The following is a 16,330-nucleotide window of genomic DNA, read 5'->3' on the forward strand; positions in this document are numbered from 1 at the left end:
CAGGCCCTATGCTATACACTACCTCATTCTGTAAAACATGTATCTTAAATCATGTAGAAAAGTGAAAAAGTAATACAATTAGTTTTAGTTGTTTTTTTGCTTTCACTCTGATGTTAATATTTCTATGATGAGATCAAATCCCATCCTCAGGGTTGATTTCATTATGTCTTTAAAGTAAGTTTTCTTAGCACTAACATTATAATAAAGTAACTTAAAGATGTAAAGCTACTGGGAGAAAAAAAACAAGCCCTGGTATTAAAATGTCTTAGAAGCAGGAACAAAGAGTAAAAAATCAATTTTTGGTCTGAATTTAAGTATGTCTCAAAATTTTTAGTTGAACATTTGAGTCATTTAGGAAATAAAAGGGAATAAAATAATACAGTAAACTTACTAGGTCTTACAATTTAAAACTATCCACTTCTCAGTCAAAATATTTCCAATGTGCCATTTTTATATCCCTTTGATGTGAATTCCAAAAAGACTTAATGGAGAGACAGTGGATAGTGGACCCATAATTAAAACAATAATGGCTGTGAAATTCAACCTCTAAAGAAATTTTAGTGTGAACTTCCCTCTGTGAAAACCATAAAAAATCATAAATAACACAGTTCAATTTTGATCAGCTGGGAGTGTTCTAATCAGCTCAAATTCCATTATCTTTGAGCAAAGTCCAAAGCTTCCATTCACTATGAAATGAAGTGAAGCCCTCTTTAGCAGACCTATTCACTTGAGGATGTAACCTTTAAATGAATGCCACTTTTGTAAATGCCACTTAAGAGGATCCTTCTAAAAGCCACAGTGAGATGCCACACTGGCCTTCTTGTTGGATTTTCCCCAGGCTGATTTCCTTATAGGAAAGGGGAGAGTGATGTCTGGCACCAAAACCAGAGATTCCTGGGGTTTTATTCCCAAACTCTACGTCTGACCACATTCAACCTGTAAATTTCCCCTGTGCAAGATTTCACAACTCAGAATAGTGTTTTACTTATGTGTGCCTTGCAGAGTATAATGTCCCTCTGTGACAGGACTGCACCTTAGGATATGTGAAGGAAAGGGATTCTTAAACAATTTTGAGCACCATGACTGATTGGCTAGCCCCATCCCCGAGGAAAGATATTAATATTATGTTTTAGATCCAGTTTACATGTTATAGGCATGACTCCTATTCTGGAATATTTTGTTCTGATTTCAGTACCTGCATGTTATGGGATTCAAAGAAGGAACCTTATTATTATCTTATTTTACTCCTGATTTATTAAAACCTCTGACATGCTTTTTGTGAGGTGAAATAAAATTTAGTCCTCCTTCGAGAAAGCAGAACATAAGAATGCTGAGTTAGGTCCTTCCCTGGTGGTGCAGTGGTTAAGAATCCACCTGCCAATGCAGGGGACACGGGTTCGAGCCCTGGTCTGGGAAGATGTCACATGCCACAGAGCAGCTAAGCCCGTGCACCACAACTACTGAGCCTGTGCACCGCAACTACTGAAACCCATGCGCCTAGAGCCAGAGCTCCACAACGAAGAGCAGCCCCCGCTCACTGCAACTAGAGAAAGCCCTCACACAGCAACGAAGACCCAATGCAACCAAAAATTAATTAATTAATTTTTTAAAAAAAGAATGCTGAGTTATTAGGGCAATATTAACTGTTGTTATGTTGCCTGTGCTGGTAACTTCCAGACCCTTTAGGGGAGGTGGGGAAAATTGTCAGACGCAGAGCCTTTATAGCATACCTGCACTAGTTAGATTATGAGGACATGGCAGAAATTTCTGGCTAACCACCCCCTGCTGAGATGACTGGCTTGCTAATGAAACAGTATCTTCCATTTGGCCTGTATGCAGCCATTTTAAGAAAAAAAAAATTACAGAAGACTCCATTAATGTCTAGTTTAAAGGAAATTTTTCTATTTGGAATGTGAAACATTTATTTTTCAAAATACTGTACATTATTTGTACAATTTTCTCTGAAAGTGTGCAATCCTAACGCAGCTCAGAAAGATGCTCAGAGACATAGAATTCTCAGCTCGTGGTTTGAGGTTCCATCTTTATTCCCTGAACTTGTTTTATAACCTGGTAGGAGACCTCCTAGTGTGTGAAATATACAAGATATGGGGAAGAGGCCCACAAACCCTATTCCTAAAACAAAACCTAATTTTTCATTAGGTAGTAATTATTAATTAAGTATATTTTAATTGGAAATTTACCATGCACCATCAGCTCTACTAGGCATTCAAATATAGATTGGAATCAAACAAATACAATCACAGCTGTCATGGAGCACAGGTTTTAATGGGAGATAACATACAGTAACTGATTAACTCTTGGTGCCATATCTGGAATGATGGAGACATACAGGGGTGATGGGAAAGTGCAATGGGTCAGGAGATCTAAACCAGCAAAAGGTTGGGGAAAGTAGGTGTCCCCAAGGACTCCCTTGAGGAAAGAACTCTAAGTGAGAGCTGAGGTTTGAATCAATCAGTGAAAAGGGTTGAGAGAGAGCTGGAGAGGGGGCAGGATGATGCTGGAAGCACAGGAGGGGGCTGTTGGAAACCGTAAAGGGGATTTAAGGGGGCAGTGGGTATGATATGATTATAAGTATATTTAAAGCTGAGGAAAATACAGAAAGGGAATGAAGTTCATTAGATATGGAAAAATCAGTGAGAAGGCTTTTGTAAGAGTCTCAATGAGAGATGCTCATGGCTTAGTCTAGATGCATAAAATTCCATCCAGAGACATTTAGAAAGGCTTGAATTTTCTCTGAGCTAAATTAGAGCTTGGGGACATTGAGCAGAGGTGAAAGAGTAAGGAAACAGAAATACCAACCCACAGGCAAAGTCATAACATTTGGAAGTTGGGGTGTTTGGAAAAACATTGCCTATTTTTCAGTTTTGGCTGAAGTTGGCACTGTCACTATCACCCTACTGAAAAAAAAGAGGAACGTGCAACTTGACAAAAATTGCAACCAACATTTTTGGTTAAAGAAAGCTGCATTTATTTTGAACAACTTTTCGTTTTATTTCAGTCTTGTGTTTGATCTGACTCCTGTCAGAACCTTTCTTTCACGAGAGGATTTGAATATTACAGGAGGCAACATCTGTAATTTAAAACAAAGTGGTCCAGTTCGGCCTAGTAATTATTTCAGAGTGGGTTTCCAAAAGAGGGATACATCTATGGTAAATGTGCTGTACTGTCCTGCCTTTCTTCCCTGCTCAGCTGGCATCCAGCTAGCAACCATCCAATATTGTCTCATGCCTTTCCTAACCTAAGTTTAAATCCAAGCCATAGGTGATGAAAATTGTTCACAGATATTAAACAAATCTACTAGTATGCAAGCTCAGTAAGGGATTTTTATCTGTTTTTCTTACACTGTGTGCTCCAGAACCTAGACACTCAATAAATAGTCATTGAAACAATGAACAAACAAATGCTGACCAAAAAATGTTGACATAATTCAAAACATTTCATCTTTTATTCAATATCCAGGGCTTACTGAACTTAGAAAGTACATTCTCATTCCCCTGGTATTTAGAAACTCCCCAGTACAATCCCATTACATATTTCTTTTAATTTAACAAACCTATATTATTCCTGTCTCCCCACAAAATAATTTTGGTTTTCTGTTTGTATCCCTCTTCTTATTTTGTTCCCTTAGCATGGAATTGTGCTTTTCCTCTCCCATCCCTCACCCCCTAGGTCTACTGTCAATTTTTTCTCCATCCTTTCAGGACCATCTCAAAGGCCAGCTCTTTCAGGAAGCCTTTCCTAGGAGCTTCTCACCATGTCTAGACATACTCACTCCTCCTCTTAAAAACTCAACGCAATTTTTCTTTCATCGCATCTCATTTAGCCTGCCTTTTATTAAAATTATTTATGTACTTTTTCTATATTGTTGTATAGTTAGTATTCACTAAGGAAAACTGAACCACTCTAGGTATTTCAAATAGAGAGAATTGAGGGAATCATGTAGGTGATGAGAGATTTAACAAAAACAAATAGTTTTAATGAGACAAACCAGAAATTAACAATAGCAGAAAGCCCTTCCCTCACGTGGGGCTTGTGAGACAATGAGAGAAAGTGGTGGAGGCAGTATTGCCAGAATCCAGAACCCAGAACCATAGGGCCAGAAGCATGGTCAGAGCTAACCAACAGGATCTGGGATCATGGGGAAAATAGTTGTCTCCCAGGAGTTGTAGTAATTGAAGAGACTCAGGTGCAGCCAGAATTGCCACACAATTACACAATTCTTCTCCCCTCAAATGTCTCCAATGCCTTGATTAGCCAAATCTACTTGGAAATCAGTTGAAAAGGGAGCCTAAAAAGGGAGATACAGCTCCTTACGATACAGAGAAGAACAGGAGAACAAACAGGCAAATAACCTGTCACTATAATTTCAGGAGGAAAAAAAGCAATGTGACTTTTCAACACCTAGTGAAATGTCTTACACAAAATATTGATTAAATTTTATTATATCCCACCTCTAAAAAGGGGAGTGTCATTCTGTACAAAGATGAAAACAAGAATTTATACATGAGGTGTTATTTAACCAGTAATTCTTTCTGCATGTCCACTAACCATCAACATAATTTTTAAAACATATGAAGCTTATTTTTTTATAAGCAAAATGTCATTATGAATTTGGCACTCCATCTCCAGTAAGTCCTGCCTTTGCCTTTTTTTCTGAGACTCTCTTAGCTTGTTTGAGTCACCAGAGCACAAGTTCTAGATCTTGTTTGGGTCTTGAAACCCTGTGAAAAACTGATGAAACTGTCGATTTTCTGCTGGGAGTGAGGTGGGATAGAAGATGATATTTGCATATATACTCAATGTTGCATACAATTTCTGAGAGTTTGCATAGCCCAAAGCCTGCCCGTTAGTGTTCTGTATCACAGAAGAGTGGAATTCTTGACAGTCACCTATTAATCAAATGAAATTTGAAAATAGCACACAGCTTATACCTGATGATCTACCTTGGTTTCCTCAGTGTGGTCAACTCTAAGCAACCCAAACAGATGACTGGAGTCTGAAAAGGCATAGTCTAGAGCCTCAACAGGTTCTCAACAGGGGGAGAACTTGCCCCTCAAAAGACATTAGGCAATGTCTGGAGACATTTTTTTATTTTCATGACACGGGCATGGGTGTGCTGCTGGCATCTAATGGGTAAACACCATCAGGTTGCTAAATATCCTACAATGCACAGGAAAGCCCCCCTGACAGAGAGTTATCCAGTCCAAAAGATCAATAGTTCTGAGATTGAGAAACCCTATTCTTGAGCAAGAGCAATTATATGTTTCTACTGGGCTCAAAAAAGATCACATTAATTTACAATGCAAGATACACTTTCCATTCCTCTATGCTCCCCCCAAAAAGACACTTACAAGTTGCTGACATATTTAATCAGATTTTACTATGTCTCTTGAGTTCTAAGTTTCTTAATCTTTTATGTCAACTCTGTCATGGTATCTTTGAATCTAGTCTATAGCCTGTTAGATGGTAAATAATGAATTTCTATTATACTTAAAGAAAAACCACTCTCTAGCCCAGGAAACCTGGTTTTCAGGAAAAAATATATCAAATAATGTACCAAAAAAGATATACCCAAAATCTTAACTCTACAAAGATTGAGAATATGAACTCAAAGTACACCCAAGATTTCCAGGCACAAGTCTACTCTGTCCTTTTTCCCAGACAGGTATGTGTCCAAAGCCCCAGACTAAATACGCCCAGACCTCAGGCCACACTCCTGAAATTCCACATTGCTTTGAGTGAATTTCCAAAGCTGTGTCAAGGTAGGGTCCTTTAGTAAGCTGACTCAAGAGACATATTCTGGCCTTCTATTCTGGAATGGGTTTATACTTCAGGACTAGGCTGATCCTGGGTGAGTAGTTGTCCTGCTGGTGGTACATCTGACCTCATTGCACACCCACTGATTCAGAATCTCCAAGAGCGGGGCCTGCACATCAGGTGGAAAAGCACAGTTCTAGAGAGTATAACCTCCCGTGAGGGATCTTGTCCTGAAAAGACCCTGGACTGTAATAGAGCTTTTCTTCTAGGGAAGGCCGAGAGGCGAGATTCCATCAATATTCTATAGGACACTTGCACTTTGTTTATTCCTTACAGACCTCAGGAATTCTTGAGCTGCCAGGACGGCTCCCACATCCCCAGGCCCTGGGCCCACCCCAGCACCAGGCTAGCCATGGACCTAGACTCCAGACTGGCTCTGTGGACTGAGGTTACAGGCTGATTCTCAAAGCCCCAGGCTCACCCTAGCACCAGGCTAGTGTCCAGGCTGGCTTCCACAAAACCAGGCTCCCAGCCAGTTCCAGTACCACACTGGACTCTGAGGATGCATTCACTGGGCCCACTCCAGTGGTCCCAGCACTTGGTTGGCCCAGTGAACCCAGGCTCCAGTCCTACCCCAGTGCCCACCCACTACCCCCTTCCCTAAGGGGTTCCCCAATGGATTGTAGAATGAAGCCCCTCCTTTAGCCTAGCGCTATCTGAAACACTGATATCTGGTCTTGACATCTTTTCTAATTTTTCCTCACTACTTCTCTTCCAATACCATGTGCTTCTATATCTTATAAGTTTCTAGTTCTGTGTGTTTTTTACTAATATTTCCTCCATCTGAGTGTCCAACTCCAAATATCTCTTATTTTTGAAATATCCCCTCTTTCATGAAGCCTAACCTCACCCCCGCAGTCAAAAATACCAACACCCCTTTTGGAATACCTACTAAAGTTATGGTGTTTCATTAGAGTACTTTTAACATTTTCCTCTCTTTCATAATAACCCATACATCTCCTTTATAGCTTTCTTATCTTGGTATCCCACATAAAGCCTACTAGCATGGTGCTTTTGGCAAAGTAGATGCTCCTCATATTTTGATGGAATGAAGGCTGCAAGTAAAATATTACTGCAAGATTCAGGTGCTCTGCATCTACAATATTTTTATATTTATCTACTGAGGTCATTCCTTTTTGGTAGTTGAGATTTGGAAGAATAAAGTGTTATAACTGGAAATCAAACTGAAAATTACAATGAAGAATGTAGTATGTTGTGTGGGCAGTAAGGAAGTTCTTTTACATAACCCATTGTTAGTTTTCTGTATCAGCTTGGCTAGACTATTATCCAATCAATTGTTCAAACGCTAATCTTGGTGTAACTATATTTAATAGATGTGGTTACTGTCTCTAACCAGCTGATTTTAAGTAAAGGAGATTACTTACCTTCCATAATATAGGTGGGCCTGATGCAATCAGTTGAAAGATCTTAAGAGCAGAAATGAGGTTCCTCCGAAGAAGAAACTCCACCTGTGGAGAGAGAGAACAGTTTCAGCTCATGCCTCTGAGTTCCTTCCTGTCTTTTCTGACAGATGCCCTATGGATATGGGATTTGCCTGGTCAGCTCCCACAACTGTAAAAACCAGTTCTTTGCAATAAATAAATAAGCAAGCAAATACCAGTCATCCTTTAGTATTCATGGGGGATTGGTTCCAGGAGCCCTCACAAATATTAAAATCCATGGATGCTCAAGTCCCTTATATAAAATGATGTATAAGATTGTTGAATTCACAATTGTGAAACCCACGGATATGGAGGGCCAGCTGTAAATAAATAAATTCTTCCTACTGGCTCTGTTTCTGTGATGGAACTCAGACTGATATACTTATTATGAAAATTTTCACCTGAAATTTTTAAAAGTTCGTGATTTTATATGTATGTATGTATGTGCATGTATGTGTTTCATAGATATATGTGTACACATATACATACATACATAAATACCCACACATAGTACAGATTAAAACAATAAAAGATACCTTTTTTGCCTAACAAATAAGCAAGGTTAAAAATTATGATAATGCTCAAAGTTATTGAGAGTTCTATGAGATGAACCCTATATGACTGTGAATAAGAATGCCTTTCTCAGAAATTTAAAAAACATCCAATATTGCTATTTTAGTCAGAAAAATAGAGAATTTTTAAAAGTCATGAAATTAAATAATACTCAAGAACATAAGATTAATAAAGAATAAGTTGCCACTTATTTGGTTGATACCTCTTATTATAAAAGCTGCTATCAGCTAAATCAAGCATTAGATTAAAAAGTGTCATTCATCATCACATGAACAATGAATCTCGACACTTGGTAAGCCTCACCTGACTCAGGATAAGCCAAACAGCAGACTTCCAGTTGGCTCTTCCAAAAGGGACATAGGAGGGGCTAGAACTTAGCTTGTTTCCCCTGGAAGGAGTCACCACTCACAAGGTTGTTCTCTTACTGACTCAGGGGGTGTGACACATCCAGGTGATTTGGTCTTCAGTTGCTTGACTATTGATAGCTTGACAAATTTTAGTTTAGTACATTGATATTACGCTGTGTGTTGTGAGTGTAATGAATAAGAGGAAAACAGATTTTCATAATGTTAGCAAAATATTTTTCTCATAATATAATTCACTCTCACACAAGCCAACTTCAATTCTTCGGTGACTTTAGATTATAAAAAGTCACAGCTAGAAGAGATTTTAGACCAACTCTCTCTTTTCACAGGTGAGGAAGCTGAGGGTATGAGAAGTGAGGTGATTTGCTCAAGGTCACCCCAATGGGTGGGGACAAAGGCAAGACTGTCATCCAGACCCTCTGTGTGATCTTACTATGTCACCATGTCACCCTCCCTTCTTACTTATGACTTGTTTGGGTCAGAAAAATCATTAGCCATCATTAAAGCATAATAGAGACAAGAAAAAATGAGGTTGAACCTAACAATTTTCCTTAATTATAGTTATTTCTTTAAATGTATTCATGTAATTGCATTCAAAGCTATGCTGTCAAAATCTGTAGCCACCTGCTACATATGGCTAATATGCACTTGAAATGTGTCTAGTATTACTGAGGAACTAAATTTTTAAGATTTAATTTTAATTAATTTAAATTTTAAATTTAAAATGTTCTTGATTAAATTATTAAGAACTTTTAAGTTAGGTTTAGAACAATATGAATATGCGAATCTACTTTTCTAACTGTAAATTTTATGAAACCTAAATGAAGAGCAAGTATTATTTTCAATGAAAATTCAGACATACTCTGTAAAAAAATATATACAGGATTTCAAAGACTTAGTACACAAAAAAGAACATAAAATACTTCATGAATAATTTCAGTATTGATTATATGTTGAAAAGGTAAGATTTTGGGATAATTAGGTTAAATTAAATGTTATTGCAATTAATTTCACTGTTTCTTTTTACTTTTTCAATGTGGCTACTAGAAAATTTTAAGTTACATGTATGGCCCACATTATATTTCTGTTGGATGGGGCTGATAGAGAACCTCAAGTTTTTTTCAAATTTGTAATGAAGTGTATCTAAATAGCTCTTGTAAGGGCACATATGAACAAACTTCTGCTGCTACTCACTTTGGATCCTTCTATGCCAGTTTCTGAAACATATCAATTAGAAATGAACACCTGCAATTTGGGATGTTGGCTTTGTGATTTATTCCTGGTGAAATAGACACCTGTAGAAAATCTTGGGGATTTGAGAGTGAAAAAGTAGTTGAAGGAAATCATTGATATACAGGGGATCTATATTGCTTCCCTCTTATCACATCACATTGAAATCATAAATCCTGAAGGTATTATATTTTTAATAGTGTCTGAGCTCTGGATGTTTCATTGATGAATATTGTGGACACTCTGAGGCTCCAATAGGACCTTTCTCTTGAATAATATATCCCTTAATGCTACCTCCCACTTTCAGTCTGAGTAGCTGTAACAAACTTCAGACATGGAACTGATGTCAGGTTTCTTAGCATAATTTCATTTGGGGCTCGTAACTGAAACCACTGTGTTTGCTGCCCATGACATCTTAGACATATGGTATGTCCCTCCTAATTGGCGGTCAAATGTTTCTCCTAGGCTTTGGTTCCCCTTTCTGGGAAAGAGTAGGCTCCCTTTGACATGCCATGCCATCCCATGGGTATATCATGAACCTCCATTTCAGATGCTCTGAACAGTGTCTCGACTGCCTTCCATTTTTAGCACTCAGATGTCCTTTGAATATCTATTATGGGCTGAATTGTGTCCCCCCAGAATCCATTTGTTGACGTCTTAACACCTGGTAGCTCAGAATGTGACTGTATTTGAAGACAGGGTCTTTTTTTTTTTTTTTAAAGCAGAGGTTCTTCTTTTTTTTTTTTTAATTAATTAATTTATTTATTTATTTTTGGCTGTGTTGGGTCTTAGCTTCTGTGCAAGGGCTTTCTCTAATTGTGGCGAGCAGGGGCCACTCTTCATCGCGGTGCGCGGGCCCCTCACTATCGCGGCCTCTCTTGTTGCGGAGCACAGGCTCCAGATGCGCAGGCTCAGTAGCTGTGGCTCACGGGCCCAGCTGCTCCACAGCATGTGGGATCTTCCCAGACCAGGGCTTGAACCCGTGTGCCCTGCATTAGCAGGCAGATTCTCAACCACTGTGCCACCAGGGAAGCCTGAAGACAGGGTCTTTATTAAAGATGTAGTTAAGGTAAAATCGGGTCATGCAAGTGAGGCCTGATCCAATATGACTGGTGTCCTAATAAGAAGAGGAGATTAGGACACTTACACGTGCGCACACAGAGAGAAGACCTTATGAAGACACAGTGAGAAGGTGGCCATCCGCAAGTCAAAGAAAGAGATCTCAGAAGAAACCCAACTCACCGACACCTTGATCTTGGACTTCCAGCCTCCAGGACTGAGAAAATAAATTTCTGTTGTTTAACTCCCCTAGTGTGTGGTCTTTTGTTATGGCAGCCTGAGCAGATTAACACAGCATCTTTCTCAGTTGCCCTTGGTTAAGCGTCCCTTCTCTAGACAACCATCAAATGCCTTTTTGTTGGATGTCACTTTTATTTGTCCTTGAAGGAAGATGTTTCTCCATTTGCCCTAAGACATTAGCCCTGTGGTGCTCCTCAGTTTCCTCCAAAGTGAAGCTTATATGTGCCAGATTGTCTACTTTTTAAAGTCAGACCATCCCATACATTGCCTCCATATTTGATGAAAATTCCCCTAGCCAGTTTTTCATGATGTGTTAATTAAAACAGAGAAGCCATTTAATTTTTATAGATCATGCTTAGATTCTAATAACAGTCAGCCTTAGAGAATTTAAAAAGCAGTGAACGGGGTAGAAGGAGCAAGGCCTGTGCAGGATTATGGACCCAGGTTGAAATTTGACTGTGTACTTATTCCCTCGGTGGCCTCAGGGAAGTTTTTAATCCTCCTGAGTCTCTGTTTCCTCAGCTTTACATTAGGGTTACTAGTCCCTACCTCAAAGGGTTACTTGGAGAGTTAAATGAGATAACATATGCCAGGTTCATGGCAAGTAGTACCACATGATAAATATTAATCTTCTTGCCCCAAAGGGAATTAAAGTCTCTTTGAAATATGACTACAGATCCTTTTTAAAAACAACAGCTAAAGTGTTTTATAGTTAAAGAAGGGGAAGGAAGAACATCTGTTTATGGTATCCTTTGGTGAAACAACATTCATTTATATTCTAGGGCAATGATGTAGCCCTAATTCTCTAGACCCTGGAAAGCAGTTAGTTGGAAATGCACCATTGTTTAGTGTCTCTGGAAGGAAGGGGTCGTTGGTGAGCTCCTATATTAAGAGCCTCAGAGCAAACACTTTACCACGTGACTCAGCTCTGAAGACTTGTTTCCATCTTTCCTTTTCTTCTGATCAAAATAATAATGGTAATGCTTAGTTCACTAAGAAGAAAATGTATGCCTAACAAATTATTTATGGGAAGTTTTAAAATAATACACCTAGAATACTCATATTTATGCATTTACACACATTCTTACTCACATCTACCTATCAGTAGGAAGTACCATGGCAATAGGAAAGATTTCCCCGTTCATATTTGGTGGAATTCCACAGACACGTGGGTACTAACTGTCGGCAAATTTCTCTCATGCTTCTGAGTGGAGAGGAGACAAATAAATTGAACGCAGTCGTGCGCTCAAGTCCTGGCCATAACTCTGCTATTAAAAATGGAATCTGAACTCAACATCACATGATTTTAAAGCTCTTAGAAAGGAGCTGGGTGAACGTTAAATGGAGTAGAACAGCTGCTGGCCCCTCACATCTCTTTTCCAGTTAATTGCTACTGACAAAACTGGTTAGTCCCCTCAGTCTGACTGCTCTTGGGAACACGTCCAGGCCAGGAAGATGGTCCCTTCGTTAGACTGCATTCTTCTCACTCAGCACTCTGCTCCCTGCTGGTGGGACAAAGCCGGAGCATTAGTTCCTCCTTGCTGTGCTGCTAAACTGAGGGGGTCTGTTATTAATCCACACACTCTTCAGAAAAGAAAAGAAAGCAATCTATCCAGATATTTTAAATAATAACACATCAGCAAGGTGATATTCCACCAACACAAATGACAAGAGCGTCCAGTTCATTTATGTCTTTTTCCCATCAGCTTTTCCAAGATTCAAAGGAAATGTGACTCCTAAAAGTACAATGCAATTAAAATACAATCCTGTTAAATGGCAATATTTTACATTTCCTCCCTAAAGGCATTAGATTAGAAATAAAATATTTTTATAAGAAACATTTATTAAAGGTATAACTAGGTAATAGAGGTGATACAGAGATACCTAAAAAGATGACTATTCTTGAATTGGTGAGAATTACTTTGGATACTGTATTTGAATTTGGATACTTTGGATACTGTCTGCTGGGGTTGCCGTAACAAAATACCACAGACTGGGTGGCTTAGACAACCGAAATTTATTTTCTCACATTTCTGGAGGCCAGAAGTCCAAGATCAAGGTGTGGGCTGGTTGGGTTTCCTCTGAGGCCTCTCTCCTTGGCTTGCAGATGGTGCCTTCTCTCTGTGTCCTCATGTGCTCTGTGTGTGTGTTCTAACTTCTGCTGCATATAAGGGCACCAGTTATATTGGGTGAGGGCCCACACATATGACTTCATTTAACCTTAAGTACATCTTTAAAGGTCCTATCTCCAAATACAGTCACATCCTGTAACCCTTCCTTAGGCAAAGTAGATGTTTCAGAAGGCAACTGGAGGTTCTCTATTAAGAAGGAACGGTGAAGCTAGAAGAACAAGGTTTTTGTTTGGATAATATGTATCAATGGCAGCTGCATTCAGTAAAATAAAGACCAAAGAAGAAAATGTGAAACCTCCCCATGTGCACTCTTTATTTATTTATTTATTTATTTATTTACTTATTTATTTATGGCTGTGTTGGGTCTTAGCTTCTGTGCGAGGGCTTTCTCTAGTTGCGGCGAGCGGGGGCCACTCTTCATCGCGGTGCGCGGGCCTTTCACTATCGCAGCCTCTCTTGTTGGCGGAGCACAGGCTCCAGACGCGCAGGCTCAGTAATTGTGGCTCATGGGCCCAGTTGCTCCGCGGCATGTGGGATCTTCCCAGACCAGGGCTCGAACCCGTGTCCCCTGCATTGGCAGGCAGATTCTCAACCACTGCGCCACCAGGGAAGTCCCCCATGTGCACTCTTGATCATTCAACAATTTAAGAGAATTTGGAAACACTGGATTGAAATGTAGTTATTTTGTATACAGTAGTTCCCCTTACCTGCGGTTTGGTTTCGGTTTCACTCTCCGAGGTTTCAGTTACCCATGATCAATGGTAGTCTGAAAGTATTAAATGGAAAATTCCAGAAATAAACGATTCATAATTTTTTTTTGCTTTTTCAAAAAATTTTTATTGGAGTATAGTTGATTTACAATGTTGTGTTACTTTCTGCTGTACAGCACAGTGAATCCGTTATGCAGATACATATATACACTCATTTTTAGATTCTTTTCCCTTACAGGTCACTACAAAGTATTGAGTAGAGTTCCCTGTGCTATACAGTAGGTCCTTACTAGTTATCTATTTTATATATAGTAGTGTGCATATGTCAATCCCAATCTCCCAATTTATCCCCCCCCCTTCCCCCGGTAACCATAAGATTGTTTTCTATAATACATCTGTAACTCTATTTCTGTTTTGTAAATAAGTTCATTTGTACCATTTTTTAAAAATTATGTGCTGTTCTGAGCATGATGAAATCCCAAGCCGTCTTGCTCCATCCCGCCTGGGATCCCCAACCATTGGCATCCTCTGCTCCTGACACCCAACCATCACCTCCACTGTGGCTCAATGACCCAGGATCACCTGAAGCACACATACAGTCAGAAGGGCAATAGTAGCCTAATGCTATGTTGCAATTCCTGTGTCATTTATCTCACTTCATCTCATCAGGTAGGCATTTTATCATCATACGTCACAAGAATAAGGGTAAGAACAGTACAATAAGATCTTTTGAGAGAGAAAAAAAGACCACATTCACATAACTTTTAATACAGTGTATTGTTACAATCATTCCACTTTATTATTAGTTATTGCTGTTAATCTCTTACTGTACCTAACTTAGAAATTAAACTTTATCATAGGCATGTATAAAACATGTATGTATAGGAAAAAACATAGTATATATAGGGTTTAATACTATCTGCAGTTTCAGGCATCCACTGGGGTCTTGGACTATATCTCCCTTGGAGAAGGGGGGACGATTATATGTACAAAGTGGAGGTCACATGATCGGAAAATTGAGCACCAGGCAGGGACAGGGCTTCTTTACTTCTCATACCCATCCAAGTATCCTGAGACCCATTCTTCCTTGGAACCAGAAAGGACCTGAGAGCCCATCAGTCCAGCCTGATTAATCCTACAGGTGAGGAAGCTGAGACCCTTGGAGGAAAAGTTTGCCCAAGATCAAAAGGATGTAACACAGTCAAGGCTACAATTTGGACTCACAGCTTCATGACAGTGCCTTTTCCACCATATCATATTTCCTCTTGCTCTGAAATTCTTTGATGGCTGTTTCTGGAGGTGTTTTTGTTGTCCAACCACCAGTATATTGCCTTCCTTACAATGTATATATTTATATATATTTTAATACTGTATAACCCAATTATATATACTATAGACAATAATATATACACTGCCCTCTTTATATTTTATGTATATTAACATATAAGTATAGTATACTATATAACATATATTATGTAACACACTAATACAATTGTTTTATATTGTGTATATATTTTGTGTTGTACATATAATGCCACTAGTTCATCAGGCTCTGACTCTCTCAGGGCAGCTGCTCAGCAGTGTCCCCTCTGGCTCCTCATTAACTCTCCGTCATCACCCCCACCAACCTCTTTTGCTGGACAATCCCACAGTGTTCCCCCTGTAGCTCTAAGAAAACCACGCTTGATTCCCTTGTCAAGGTCTTTTCTCATCCATAATGCTTTGCATGTGTTCTCCTCTGCTTTCTCTGTTTCTCAGATTCTACAGATGATCTGGTTCCTAATTGTTTGCCTGTACTTGAATCCCCTACTTCCCCAAACTCAGGTGTGTCCTCCTGGTGTTTTTATATTTCCCTGGGCTTCTGACCTGGTTTTTACCTGGGGCCCTGTCTTCCTACGTGCATTATCCTGTAATCTTGCTGTGATACAAAAATCTGATCTGAGGCAACTTTATAATAAATCACTATAGCACACAGGAGGAAGTCAAGGAATTCTGGCTAAAGACACTTCTCCTTTATGTTCTTTAATCCTGAGTAACATTTTCCAAGCAAAAAAAAAAAAAAAAAAACGGATAACAATATGTCTTAGTTTTAGTTTTCCATTCTTGCTATTTTTATTTTTTCATTTAAATCACTATCCCAGTTCCTCCCAACCCAATGAACCCAACCCAACAATTATCCTCTGGGTCCTCTCTCCTTTGGTTTCATCGAACAACCAAGTATTCAACACAGGCTGAGAACTGTGAACATAAAGTCATTGGATAAATGTAACACGCAATCCCTGCCAAGTATAAATGCCTTAATTAATTCATAGTTCATCTGTTTGAAAAGTCAGCTAGTTCAGTTTTGTGTTTTACACAGACATTATTTTATTTTCATCATGCTGAAAGCCAAATTTGGTTTTAGTGCAAGCTACGCTATACTGAAACATTAGAATCATGAAACCAACCTCCAGAAGATCTAAACATGGGTTTAGATCTAAACATCTAGATTTGAGGCTGGCTTACTTCAATTAGCCCCGAAGTGGTAATCTAACTAAATTTCTCTTAAAAGCCAGGCAGACATTTGTTTTGGTTATTTTTCAAGGACTGAGTTTTTGGCATAAAAAAGACATTGTGAGAATAAGAAATTCAAGTGACTAATAGTAACACATATCACTGCAAACTCTCTTGTACTGTTTTTTGACTTTTCCACTGATTATGAGAAACAGCAATGTCCCAGCTCAGGCTCAGAGTCAGTGGCA

The sequence above is a fragment of the Balaenoptera borealis genome (assembly GCF_965194805.1).
Source record: "Balaenoptera borealis genome assembly, chromosome: 6".
Lineage (NCBI taxonomy): Eukaryota > Metazoa > Chordata > Mammalia > Artiodactyla > Balaenopteridae > Balaenoptera > Balaenoptera borealis.